Source organism: Micropterus salmoides, unplaced genomic scaffold, assembly GCF_014851395.1.
Source record: "Micropterus salmoides isolate LMB-PRFRI ecotype aquatic unplaced genomic scaffold, ASM1485139v1 Ms_hic_scaffold_8, whole genome shotgun sequence".
In the NCBI taxonomy this organism is placed as follows: Eukaryota; Metazoa; Chordata; class Actinopteri; order Centrarchiformes; family Centrarchidae; genus Micropterus; species Micropterus salmoides.
Window position 1 is genome coordinate 7,553,782 of NW_024044570.1, and position 12,802 is coordinate 7,566,583.

Below are 12,802 nucleotides of genomic sequence, written 5' to 3' on the forward strand. Positions count from 1 at the left end.
GCCCACCATGGATACTTGTGATTAGACACAGACACTGACATTTTTCACACTGCATATTTCTTCACTGATTAATATCTTGGTTTTCATGCTCACAATATCAAAGTACAATTTATGGAGGCTTAATTCTGTGGAATTACGCATTGAGAATATTTCAGCAGATATTTTCTAGCCTCTAAACCTGTAAAACTCATAATGTAAAATCATTGTATGAGATAATCACGTGTTTTGTGCCGTGGTGGAAGAATTAATCAGAACCTTTTCTAAAAATACCACAATGTGCTCAGTTAAAAATGAAAGTCCATTCCATTGAGAATTTTACTTAGAGAGGCACTAATCAATATTTTTGTATGAACAATGGATCAAATGATGGTAGCGTGAAAGGGTTCCCTCTTAGTGACAAAGCCACAGATAATTATCATCTAACGTTGTAATTCACTTCAGCTCTACACAGCGTTTTAGCCTCTTTCAACTCATTGTTTTGTGTTTTATGGCCCAGAGATTTACTGTTTTGAATCAGTCTCACAGCTCTCATCATACACTGATGCAAGTTTAAGCAAAATATCTAAGCATGAGCAGAAAAATGACACGAATACTAAAATTAGTCATTATACAAAATGGGCCTTTTTCAGAATGTACCTTAAATACTTTAATGGATAATTATTAAGAATGCATTAATGTGTCAGCAGCACTTCAATGCTCTACACTTGCTGGTCACAGTGAATGTTGGGTAATTTCATCTATAACCATGAATGCATCATATTTACTAAATAGTTTTGCATTTAAACTCTTTATCAACAAAGTAGATTAGTGGAGTAAAGTACCATAAAACAGAAAACCTAAATGTACATAATTACATATTACATTTATAACCTCTGGTGGAAATAATACTTCATTTAATTTTGTATTTTATTTACCAGTAATAGATTGCCTCATTTAGATAAACAATCTCTTTCTCAGAATAGAAATAAGAACCAAAAGAAAAATGGTTGAGAATGGGGCTACCTAATCCAGGGTCTTGGAGAGGCCCCTGTCAAAATGAAGGCTGGTTCAATTTCATTCTCCCTGTTATCTCTCCTTCGACAGCACCGAAAGGCAACAAAAGTCTTTGAAAAGGCTCCATGGGATGAAACCTCCTCCAGACCTCTATTAGGTCTGGATTGATTTTTTTGTCATAAAAGTTTGGGCAGCTATGCTCTAACTTTATAGAATTTGTCTGACTTCCTCCAAACCCAGATCACCCTAAAAATCTACATCCTTTCTAAACTAATTACTTTTTGTCTCTTAATCTACTCCAAGAGGGCGGCCTTGAAGAAATGTGCACCCCTCTTGGAGCAGAAATTGGTTCCCCTAATCTATCAGCACCCCTGGGTTTGAGGGTTCCAGCCCCTGGGCCAGTTTCATCTTCGATTGTATTTTAAACAGGATGCACTTTGTCTTGTGATGACAGGTGAATCCAGGGATCTGGCCGTCCATGCCACGCATGCACCGCTGGAGCGCACGAATCCAGTCGCACCGCCCTCCTGTTCGCCTGCTGCCGGGAGGAGCAGAGGAGACCGCAGACCGGAGCGCAACATCAAGAGTCACGGTACTTTAGGGATGTGGCAGCAATCTCGACAGCTAAAAATGCCCCATGAAATTCTTAAAGTTTGTCTTTTATGAGGACTGAAAGCGAAGAATAAATTAAAACGCAAGAGGGGGGGAAACAAATCGCGCGGAGGTGCATCAGCCGCTGCAGACATTTCCAGCAGTGCCTGCCCGCCTGCCTGGGCTCTGTCGTTCGGGATCGCGAAGCGCGTCGGAGTCGGTGTCCGAGCCAATCTAACCGTCAGGAGACAAGAGAGAGAAAGAGAACGAAAGAGGAAGCTGTCCATTCGTTCAGATACCCCCGCTGACACCTGCGTTTGGACCCCCGCAGTGTCTGATGTGGAGGTGAGTACCGTGGTGATGTTTCTGTGATGTTGGCTGGTTTGACAGCGAGTTGAGGTGATGGACGCTGAAGGATTCACAGGTAAGGCCACGTGGTTGGACTGATAACTATGCCAGCACGCTTGTTCTGGTTGTTATCAAGTTCTGCAGAGTGTATTACCGAGATGGAGCCCAGGTCATAACTTTCTGCACATTACAGCCACCCTCACCTCACAAGCCTCGTGGCATGTGGGTTTGCGTGTCTGGTAACATCACAAATACAATAAATCCCACTCAGTGGCCATGCATCCAATGTCTATCCAACACAGAAACTATCATTGGGAACAGTCCAGAACTTTAACTATTTCTTTTAGCACATTAGAGCTTCATTAAAGAAACAAATGCAGGAGGCTTTGTTTATCTAAATAAAACCTTGGCCTAATGGATCACAACCAAAAAACACATGTGACATACAAATTCACATTTTCAATATAAGTAATGTAACTTTGTGCATTATTAGCAGGCAAAACAATATGACATATGTTTACAATTGGTGAAACTAATGGTTAATAAAATTAATCAACATTTTAAATTACACTGTAAAACATTAAAAATGGGGTACAAATGTGCTTTTCTCTGTTTTATGTCATTATAAAGTCCGTACCTTTTGGGCTTTCGACTGTTGGTTGGAGAAAACAGACACTTTTGGAAACATCACATTGGGCTATCAGACTTTATGATTGTGTTACATGAGTAACTGTTTACTGAAAGAAACATTTGTTAAGTTAACCAATAATGAAAATATTCACTATTTGCAACCAAAACAGCATGCATCACACAAAAATAACATCCTTAGTCATTTGCTGACTATTGCAATTGCAGCTATTAGAAAAGAGCAACACATCTAAACAGCAACTACACAAAGAGTCTCAACTTGACTCAATGCTTAAATTGTGAACAGCTTCTTTCCACATTGTGACATCCACAATATGAAAAAAATATTAAAAGTATACCTGAAATTATTTTACTTTATGAATGCTGAATTGGAATTGTAACAGTGACGCATAGGCAAGCATTGTTTTTAAACTCGCCTAAGAATTGCATCATCTGCCGGAGCCGCTCATGTACTGCGGTGCGAATGACAGCTCCATGGCTCATCCAAAAGGCCTGTAGCAAAACAGCAGCTCATTACAAGTGCAGCGGCTCGGGCTTCCTCTGGCAGGAGGCTGCTGGCTCATTAGGGGTCACCGAGGGGCGAGTCTCCCACTATGAGCCTCAGCTTGTTAACAGAGCGCTCTGTGAAACCACTGTTAATTGGAATGAATTCATTTTCACTGACAGATTGAAAAGATGTACACGAGTCAGTAAAACTCTGTCTGTACTGTGGAAAACTCACCGTTGTGCAGATGATATTTTTTAGTTCATTTTCTATTATACTATTGAGGCTTTGAATTAGACAGAGTGCCCCTCCACAGTACACACAGTAGCATGTTGAATCCCTTCAACACAAAATAGTTATGACCAGAAACACTGTTTACTCTTTACAGTGTTTATGTTAAAGAGATTTGTGAAGAAGAAAATTCCTTAGTAATCAATGTGTAATATTGCGATCCATAACAAAAAAAAGGGGCCCCTGCATTCTGTGGTTAGATGGTTCTGTATAACAGTCCATTCAAGTGCAGTATTCAGATACATGATTGTTTTCAGGAAGCAAAACTACATGGATATATTTTTGGAGAAAAATATAAATATATATTAAAATTTACCAGGTAATACGTCAGCTATTTGTTAGGGTAATAACTGGCTATATTTACGTTTACATATTTGGATTTATTTGTAAAACCAAAATTAATGACATGAGACAGTTTTGACGATAAAAAAAACTCCTGACAACTGAGATTCCTCTATGTGGCTAGAGATGTTTTTCTAACAATAGCTGTGCAAGTAAAAATATTGTTGTTAATAAATTGAGTAATTATATGTTTTGATAGCCCACCAATCTGGCATTAATTTAACTTGTAGGTCCCTTTGAGCTAGAATAAATAAACAATCCCTGACTGGTTTCCCGTCCATATTCAATGGTGTTCACTGGAACACAAGCTGGGGGTCCCATATGTATTAGTCCCATCACATTTATTAGCAAAACAAAAAAAATGTTTGACTGTTTGTACATTAAAACCGTAAATAATTATCTTACATTTACATACATTCACATATGTATTCCACACTTCAGTGAGCCAGTCCTGCAAAAACAACAGACAGGTGTGTAAAGACAGTGAAACTGAGAAAAGAGCCACACCTAAGACCAGTGTCCAGTGGACATTTACACAATGAGTAGAATCACAACCGCTCCAACTAACTGCAGTATATGCACTCCTTGGCCATAGGGGGTTATGCCGTTCTGTGTAGCTATGGTAATACTGGGCAGATCCCAGCTGTGAATGTTGGTGTGAACGCTTGTGCTGAAAAAAAGTGTCCTTAATCTGTCCCAGCTAAAAATGAATAGCCTCTTAAATGAAATGAGTCATACTTTTGTATTCATTCATACTGTAATTTAAATAAAGTAATTTTTCTCTAAAGGAATTGGCTTTGATTGACCCTGTCGCCTCAGGCAGAACGTAAAACCAAAGAACTCTAATCCTTCAAACTTTTGAATTACATACAGGCTTTCTTCTGTTGCCTTGCGACAGTTAACACAGACATTTTATGCAGACAAGGTGAAAATGCTCATCCTATGAAATCCTATTCTCGTAATTTATTCTAAAATCCTATTTATCTTCCAAACTTTGTCAGTAGGGTTTTAGCTTCACTCTTACTTCATTTCAACTTTTTAACAGGTCTCTAGATCAGTTTCATAGCTCGCACACTTTACAGTGAGCGTTGGAACTGCACTTGGAAATGCTGAAACAATATTTCCTTGTAAGTAGATTCTTTTCTGTTTATAGGAAAAACATTAAGACTAAAATGGAATTACACTGTGAGAAAAGGGTACCTTAATAAAGGTAGAATGCGCTGAACTTTAACTGCTTAGAGACACTGATGATTGCAACAGCATCCAATCAGATAGTCCAGGCAGCCACTCACTTGATTTTTCCGTGAAAGGTTAGACAAATGCCACAAATAATTGTCGGTCTGCCTCTTGACCATACTCTTCTCCCCAGTGTCTTACCATGTTGATTATCTGATGTACTGCAGGTCATGAATGTCTAGACAGCTGGAATCTATTGGTACAGACATTGAGTTTTGCTATGACACGGAGGATGTGAGGCGTAAGCGCTGGAGAATGAAGGCTGCTTCATAAATAGTGAATCTGACCTCCGGTGTATGTTCAGCCGCTGTGAGAAGATATCTTAATGCCAGCGGTTACTGAATGATACTGACTGACTTCCTGCCTGGCTGAATGAGTGAAAGAATGGGCCGTACTTACAGCATGTTTAGCAATTATGCCAACTTTATCAGAGGAAGGAGTTGAAACACTCCACGCATTAATCTGTATATTCATACACTTGGAGTTGCATTGATGTTGCTGTCAAGTGCTTAGCTGGTTCAGTGAGCATCATGATGCAAAGCTTGAATATCACGTTTATTAAGAGAGGGAAGAGGAGTCTCAGACTCTGGTATACTATTCAGTCCCATATGCTCTACATAATGTTTGCTTCTACTTCAGGAAGATAGAATCAGTTATAGGCACCAAACATGTTTTAATCAGGTTCACCTAGAATGCCAGCATCTGTTGTTAAAGTTTGTGCAGTTACTTTTATAACCTGAGAATACAACCGATCAACATGCAGATTCTGCTTACGGCCCATTTTCTCCCAATTTTACCTCCATTTACTTAACAGCGCCATCTATAGTGGCAATCCTTAAGATTTTAGTCCTGGTTGATTTGGCAAAACCGAATCCCACCAAATGTGGTTTAATACTACAGGTGACAGAATTCTGGGGGCAGTAAAACAAACTACTGTTGTTTATGCTTTATGTTAACATTTATGCTTGAAATAAATCAAAAAATAGCATTCCAATCACATGTGGCCAGGCCAGGAATGATGAGGCCAAACTCACAATAAATTTTACAGGTTTTTATTCCCCGACTGGACTGAGAGCAGCATTAATCATGTAAAGTCAAATATTTAAGGCAGTTGGGGTTTATAGTATACACAGGAATTACTCGCTTAATTACTTATCATTTACCTATTGCATCTGATCTAAACTATTTGATTTAACAGTATGCTATAGTACCCCTTAACCATACCATAATATGTAAACAGCTGCCATAAACTAGTTTACACTCACTCTGGTAGACTTCAGTTACTAGTTACTTGTAAACAGGAACTCTAGACCTAAATTCTTAACAACAAAATCTATAAAACAGTCAAGACTAGACCACAGTAGTGGCTTTTTCTAAATGTGGTGAGCGTCACGTAGCGCCCAGAGAACCTGATATGGAGAGGGCAGAGGAGAAAACCGGCAACTTGTGAGAAGTCCCGGTACGCAAGAAAATGTTCCGGTACACCAAAGAGTAAAAAGTCGAGTTGCCGGTACTGCGTTCCGGCCCACTTCAAGCACTGGTTATAACCCACATAAAACTATTGAACTCTCATTCACCTGGCTACACATAGATTTCTATATGTCTTGTTGAATAGTCTGAATAGATGCTTGCTTAAGTGGGGTGTTGAATCCTGCTCTCTGGAGTAAAGTTAAACAGAGACAGAAAAAGTAGGAGCCTGAAGCAGGACTATGAACTTTTGGGACATATGTTTAGCCCAATGCATAAAGTTTAAAGAATGAGCTCGGAGTACTTGGTGGGTGTTGGTGTTTACGCTGCTATCACAGGAGCATTACACAGGGAGGCGGAGGAGGTTTTCAGGCCTGGGCTCCAAGCGACAAGTCCAGGAGTCAACTAGCTAATAGAACCGCTAGCTGCACGACCAACTGAGCTAACCAGCTGACAGCAGTTACAGTTAGCAGTAGCTATCGATGCATTTACAAGTACCTCCGTCAAAAAACGTATCTAACTTTCCTTCACAACTGAAAAAGCACTTTCTGCGAAACAACCTCTAAAAACTTGAAGAGTAGTCCTGAGCAGAGTAGTCTCGCAAGTCAGACCACACTTCGTTTTAGCGCTGTGCTAGCGCTGGAGAAAGCAGAGTGGTCAAATAACTGAGACTAAGCAGGTGGATGGGTTTGTCCTTGCACTTTGTGGGAGTGCTGTGCCTGGAGCAAGTCGAGAAAGAACAAAAAAAACGTTGGAAACCTAGTATTCAAAGCAATCTGAAGCTTGTCGCTCACAGGGTACTATTAGATATGTTAATTTCATTATTTGAAACTTTGGTTTCTCTTTGGTTAAAAATGAAAATCTGATATTTTAACATTATATTTTTGACAGAAAATAAGGCAAAGCATAATAGGTACCATTACGAAAAACACTGTGGTATGATGTCATTTCCCATGCATGTAGTGTACTTTAACTTTAGTTTTTTAACTTTGGAGCCATTTTATCTATTTAAAAAAAGGCCCAGTATGACAATATGTGAATCTGTAGCTGTTGGGGGTATTTCAGTCCACTGCACTCCTCTCGTGATTCATCTATGCTTTAGCAATTCCCTTTTACCCTGAGTGTTTGATTTGGCTCCTCATTTTTACTTCCTTTGAGAGGGGGTTTTGTACCAAAAGCTCAAAGAGATCGCCCAGTGCTTCACAAATGTGAACCTCATGTGTTGTGGAGGTTTAGTTTCCAGCTGTCAGAGAGCAGCTTGTAGGCCATTCATACAGTGATTTATTCAACACTAACTAGTTCATTCACACTGTAGCTGGACAAAAGCCAAATACAACGTCTCAACATACAGCCAGTGAAGTTAAGAGGTTTGTCATTACAAGTTTGGCTGTTATGCCCATTTATTATTTAGAGTGAATTTACCTTGGCAGCTTGTATCACCTTTATGTATGTCAATTATTTAATCTGTAGTCAGAAGATAAACCTGCAGTATTTTATGAATGCCACTAAGAATGATAATTACATTTTCCTAGGAATTTTACATTACACAACATTATTAAACACATGAATAGATAGAAGCCAGCACACTATGATACATTCAAACTTCTAAATGCAATGTTTTATCCAAAGCGGTCCCATTTAGGCTGAACATTTCTAGAAGAATGATCAGCTTTGTGGTTTTAAATTATGTATACAAATAAAGAGAAGCAAGTGCCCTGGTGTGATTTTGTGTTTTGCTTCACCAACAGTTGCAGTTCTGGCAAGTCTTGAAATAATTTAGCTGGGCTAGCAAAGGTGAAGCACATTCTAGAAATAATGTGGCCAACAAAGATAGATAGATGGGAATCTCGTAACAGTGTTCAGTATTGAACTGAAGACAAAAAAATCCCAATGTTGTACCCAATGTCTTGGAATTAATTTTCATTACTTGTACCTATAGTCACTATAATCTGCAACTTTTAAGAATTTGTGAACCTGTATCTTTTCTAGAAAGTGTCCACTGTAGCTGTATATCAGTATAACCAACACATTTACTTGTTAGGTTTATTTGTATAGAGTCCTTCAAAACAGTAAACTCTTCCAATGACCCTACTTCTCACTTCATTTATAACCTTAGTAAACACTTTCATAATGGGTTTATAGTCTCAGTCACTAGTTTCAAGCCTTCTTCAAATACAGTATTATGTTCATTTTGTAGGGTAAAGCAGGGTATGCTTTAGGGAGTGGCTACCTTGTGAATGTCAAGTCGCTACCAACCTGTCGGCAACCGGTCAGTGAGGATAGAGGTGTAGAAATGGGCATTCCTCCCATAGCTCCACTGTTGACTCCAAATACGGCCATTTTTGGTCAATGCACAGATCTAAATTGTGTAGACAAAGTAGTGCACGTCATCCAAAACTGGTTATAATTTGGTTAAAATCAATGGTGGGAGAAGCAGAAAGATCCTTTACAAAAATGTAACATACTTGATTACAAGTCTGCACTCAAAAATGTGTTATCAGATTATTATTATTGACCTACCATCCAAAATAAAATTACTCTCTTTGTTTTATTTTATTATTGTTACCGATACATAAAAGTATAAGCAGCATTTTAACGTTGTATCTAGTTGAGGTGGAGCTGATTTTAAGACACTAATATAATCCATCATAATTTATAACCTGACCATATGCTGTAAATAAATCATATGCTGTAAGTAAATTTAAACTACAGAAGTCAAAGAAATGTAGAACAATGTCCCCACACTTCCATCTGAAATGTAGTTCAGTAGATATATAAGGTAACATAAAATGAAAAAACCTCAAAAACTGTACTTACAAATTCTCTGGCACTTCCAGTACTCTGAATTCTAGTGCTTGGCCATTTTAAATTTGAAAATAGATAAATCTGTGTCTAGGAAAAATATTCTTCTTTTTCTTCTTTTTCTTTTTTTCTTGGCAAGAATATGGCTGTATATGCATTTGTCTATGCAACCATAAAGAACATTTTGTATTAATAAAGTAGACCTACTTTGTTATTATTATATGTTTGAAATACAGGCTTGGATAGGGTGAATAGGTAATGCATTTTCCCGCCATTTAGACCTTTCAAGTTAATGTGAGGATCCACATTTAAATGATTAGGTTTGGTGTACTTGTCTGAAACTGGTGATGATATGCTCCACAGTTTCAATTCCATCTGGCTAGTAGCCTACAGCTCGGCAAGCTATGTTTTTACCATCTTATATCACTGTCGCTATGTGTTGGGATGTGCAAAACCTCCTCAGGAGCCCCCAGAGTCCCGTTAAATTGGAGTGACTTAGATTGGCGTTCAAGTGTAAGATTTTTTAACTTCTCCTTCATAACTCACACTTTTCATGTATGAAAAATATAGACCCTATATGTGAACTAATGAATAATACAATCGATATATGTTCACTAATAAGGACAAGACTATAATATAAAATTTTATGCAAGAAGTCAGAATGTTACAATTGCAATCCAGTATCCCAGTCCCAAATAAATGAGGAAATAAACAGGGCACTTTTTGTTGGTTTTTGCACAATTTGTTATTGTACAATTTTTGTTGTTGTTTATCAGTTGTGTTAATAAACATGTCCATTTTGAATTAATTCATTTCTTCATTTCGTGAACCTCCCTTCCCTCCTATATACATTTCAGGCACAGAAATTGTCCTTGCTTTTTAGTCCCTGTAGGTGAGGTTATATAGAGGTCAAGGTTATCAGATAGGCTTAACCAAATTTTATTCCTCCACACTCAATGACAAACGTTAATATTCAGAGACAGAAAAAGAGAGTACTTTTACAGCATTGAGCTAAAAGATGGTTCAAAATAAGAACACACAGCTGCCCATAACAGGGAAAACGTTGCCTATACAGTAATATTAAGTCTCCCTGTGTTTTGAAGTGGAATGATCTTACACTCATTGAAGTGTAAGGCCATTTTCTCTCCCTCTGCTGCTTATTTAGCATAATGTGACTTCACGCCCATTAGTAACCAAGAAGGGTTGTACTCGCACAGTGTATTGCTGAGTTCAGATCCACAAAGACATACTTCTGTTCTTAAGATTTCATCTTTTTCTATGGAATACATTAATTAATCAATAACTTTGCACTGTGTAGTCCTGTGACGCACCATAGCTTATTGGGTAAAGCACAGCACCAGATTAAAAGGGTCAGTTTACCCAAAGTACAGTTTTGGTTTCATGTGCTGAGGTTTTTGTAGATACCTATCTCTGAGATTTCTGCTTCCCTGCCAATACAACATAGATGATTGTGACAGTTTTCATTTGAGATACTTTGGTGAGGGAGAGAAAAATTAGAGATGTTTCTCTCCTGATAATACTCACCTATCCTCTCATGTCAATCGCTTTACTTCCTGCCTTTGTGAGTTTCCCGCCAGTATTGATTGTCTGCACTGCTCTTATTAGTTTCATTAGTCTGTGGGTTCCTTTGTCTCAGTGTCATTTGTCTCTGTCCATGTGCCAATCATTCCAGCCATTTTTCCTGTGCTCTTCCAGTGGATTTAGAAAATTTGGGAAACTGTGGCTCAAGCAATATACTGAATTCCAAAATGCTCCAATGAGTGTATGGTAGGTCCATTCTAATGTGCAATTGGCACCTTGCATGGCAGCCACTGCCATCAGTGTATGAATGTCTGTGAGTGGGTGAATGTGACATGTATTGTAAAACACTTTGAGTGGTCAGAAAACTAAAAAGGTACTGTATAAGTAGAGTTGATTTACAAAGTTTGTTTCCCTTGCCCGGATTTTGGACCTTGCCTTTTCCCTATCGGAGTTGTTTGCCTGCATTGGACTGCTTTTTTGACCTCTGCCTGCCAACATGCTGTAAGCCTTTGTCTCTGTATGTCTGCAGATACGATTTCCTGATCCGAACCATATGTTTGGTCACATGATCAGTCAATAAATTAGTCAATTGACAAAAAATTCATCGATGGCACAACCAATGGTATTTGATAAGTAATCAGTCAAAAAATGCAAAACGTGCTGGTTCCAGCTTCTCAAATGTGAGGAATCAGTGTATCAGTGTAAATTGAATGTACTTGGATTTTGGACTGTAGATCAGACAAAACAACCAATTTGATGACATGGCATTTGCCTCTGAGATATTTTGATGGGCGTATTTCACAGATTTTATAGACTAAATGATAAATAATTTGCTCGTAATTGTATTATTTTTTATCATACCTGTTAAAAGGAGGAGGACTGAGCTTTTATATACAGTACATTAGAGTTGTAAGAGTCTTCTTGTTGTCTGTAATTAGGACTGTAGAGATGGTAATGGGAGCTAATGGATTGCTAGACAGAAGCACCAAAGTGTCAAAGAATCAAAGGAAGACAGTGAATTCCCTTATGAAATATGCATCAATGACAGTGAAATAAAGACCAAAGGCAAGCTGTGTTTGTTTGGAGAATGGGTGGAGGGCTGGTTGAAATAGGTTGCATAACCATGCCATCTTGTCATTGCTTTTTTCCCCTTTTTTTACATTCACACCAGCTGTTGATGAAGGCATGAAGCAGCTTTGATCAGTAGGAGGAGGTGTGCTAAGGTTGACATTACAGATGTGGACCTGAAGGCGACTGACGCTGCCTGCTTGCTTGATTTTTGTGTTTTGTTTTTTCTTTAAGTGGTTTTATTTTCTGAAGCTGTTTGGAAAACAAAGAAAACGCAAGGTTTTAAAGTGTTATTGGAGCTTTGTCTTTAAAATTTACCTTGACCAAATGTAATATTTATGATCCAGAAAAGTTTCCTGATCACATGATATGTATATCCCACCAGAATGTGCAGGTGGTAAATGTAGAACAGCAGAGCACCGTACAAAGCAGTACATCAAACTGAAACAGACTCCAGTAAACAATGAAACCTTCATGAATAATTGCTTCCAATTGTTTCCCCTGATGTAGTCACCAGGATTACCAATAAATGGCTGAATATGAGTCTGTCTGTGCTGATATTTACTACAGTCCCACAGTTAACAGTTCTCAGTGAACCGTAAAATTCTGCTTACTGAAAACTCTGATTGACAAAAGTGCAAACTCCAAAAGTCAGCATTTGTACAAGGTGCCTTGGGAAGGAAATTCAAATAGCACAGTTGATGCACCTGCGACTGAAGCTGTTCATTGTCGTCACTAATTTATCACTGGAATTTCAGGCAACACAGGTGCTCAGACAGTATGTACAGGTCTGGAGATAACTGCTGAAGGAGCTGATTCACTGGATGTGTGGAACTCAGTCACAGAAAACATCTCAAAATAGTTCAACTATTTTCAGAAGTTTGCCTAAATCTATGAAAAGTTTTACACTTGGAAATTGTTTAAATAGTAACTATTGCTATTGCAAATCATAACATAACAACAATGAATACAATAAAAAGAAAGATGAAG

General features: G+C 38.3%; 1 long non-coding RNA gene across 1 annotated transcript in view; it reads left to right on the forward strand.

Annotated features, from left to right (window-relative positions):
• Window positions 1-1,564: 1,564 nt before the first annotated feature.
• Window positions 1,565-12,802, forward strand: part of LOC119894449 — a 58,919-nt gene continuing 47,681 nt past the window's right edge. The window contains exon 1 of the long non-coding RNA XR_005442928.1: window positions 1,565-1,929. This is a non-coding gene — a long non-coding RNA (uncharacterized LOC119894449). The remainder of the gene's footprint in view (window positions 1,930-12,802) is intronic.